The 1,901-nt window shown below is 45.2% G+C and overlaps 1 pseudogene; it reads left to right on the top strand.

The window, feature by feature from the left end:
- Window positions 1-1,206: 1,206 nt before the first annotated feature.
- Window positions 1,207-1,901, top strand: LOC148563749 (uncharacterized; annotated as a pseudogene).

The following is a 1,901-nucleotide window of genomic DNA, read 5'->3' as shown; positions in this document are numbered from 1 at the left end:
CCAAGGGAAGCAAAATTTTACATGAATCAGCCAAACGGAAAAAAGCTTCATCAATCAACCAAACCACATTTCTATGTAATTCGAAAGAGCTTAATTCGAATTAGATTTGTACATAATTCGAATATACTCAATTCGAATTATACTCGAAGACAATAACACACTAATTCGAATCTACATGTTTCGAATTACAAACAACCATAATTCGAACTAGATCAATTCGAATTACACATTTGCACGATTCCCCAAGTAATTCGAACCTAGTTGATTCAAATTACTCCCATTTTACATCAAGTAGTAATTCGAATGGGGTTAATTCGAATTACACTGAATTCCGCTATATAAGGAGTTCGAATCTCCCTCATTCGAATCAGTTTTTCATTCACAAACCCTACCAAATTCCAGAGAAAACGACCCAGATTCGCTCCGACAAAGACTCGAGCAGAATACTCAGCCAATGGGGGACGATCCGGAAAGGCTATATCGGTTGGATGGAGTTGCTCATATAGCCGGGGTCATCAATGACGAGGTTAGTAGATTGAAAATTATGTGCGAATGGTTTATCTGAGTTAGTAGTTTTGCATGTGGTTTTAGGTTTATGTTAGTGGTTTATCCTAGTGGTATTGCAAGTGATTTATTTTAGAGGTTTTGCATGCGGTTATGTTGGCGGTTTATGTTAGTGGTTTTTATTAGTGGATTTTGTTAGTAGTTTTGTATGCGATTTTGTTGATGGTTTAGGTTAGCGGTTTATATTAGCGGTTTATGTAGGTGGTTTAGGGAGTGGTTTATTATGTGGTCTTGTATGCGGTTTATGTTAGTGGTTTATCCTAGTGGTATTGCAAGTGGTTTATTTTAGATGTTTTGCATGCGGTTATGTTGGCGGTTTATGTTAGTGGTTTTTATTAGTGGTTTTTGTTAGTTGTTTATGTTAGCGGTTTTTATTAGTTGTTTTTGTTAGTTGTTTATTTTAGATGTTTTGCATGCGGTTTAGGTTAGCGGTTTATGTTAGAGGTTTAAGCATGTGGTTTTGCTAGTGGTTTATTATGTTGGTTTTGCATGTGGATTCGTTAGTGGTTTCTGTTGTTAGGTATTTTTTTTTGGTGGGTTTGTAAGTGGTTCTAATAATGCGGTCCATGTGATCGTGTTGAGAGGAGAGCTCGTGTAGGGACATGACGGAGCCAGCGTGAGTTGAGGTGGCTGGACCAGGCTATGGACGAAGGTGATGCGGACGGTAGACGTGGAGGTAGACGAGGAGGGCGTGGAAGTAGACGGAGAGCGCGTGCTGTAGACCACGATCACGTTGATCATCGTGACGACGATCAGCACGGACCTGTTGGGGGGGACGCTGGAGGGCATGGTGGAGAGTGGTACGGGTCCGGTACGGGTGATAGGGCTGACCAGGGTGATGGTGGACTTGGCTCGGGGCCGCTAGGCGATTACTTTGTTGGGGTTCCCGCCCATGACCAGACACTTCAGGAGAGTATGCCATGGGTTAGCCCGACGACGATGTTTTCAGACTTCCTGGCCGGTGATGGTCTTGATGCGTACTTCGGCGGGTCACACTTCCTAGATGAGATTAGTGCCATCATGCAGGAGGTGATGCGAACCATCGGCATGGTCAAACGTCGGGCACACAGGCACCTTTAGATGTCGATCTGAACGAGCCTCCTACCATGCCTGCTGCTGACCATTTTGCACTGGGTGGTACACCTCCTTCTGCCTATACTGCTGCGCCACATTCAGCTGCCGGGCCGTCAGGGGCAGCCATCCAGCCTAGGCCACCTGCACAGCCTGCCCCGGATGAGGACGAGGATGAGATCGAGGACGAGGAGCCACTTATTCGGAGAGGCCACAGGACACGGGTACCCCGTCGTTGTTTCATCGATTCGCATCTGTTCAGATGA

The sequence above is a fragment of the Arachis ipaensis genome, chromosome B5, assembly GCF_059453495.1.
Source record: "Arachis ipaensis isolate K30076 ecotype BB chromosome B5, ASM5945349v1, whole genome shotgun sequence".
In the NCBI taxonomy this organism is placed as follows: domain Eukaryota; kingdom Viridiplantae; phylum Streptophyta; class Magnoliopsida; order Fabales; family Fabaceae; genus Arachis; species Arachis ipaensis.
This window is presented reverse-complemented; position numbering and strand designations above follow the sequence as displayed.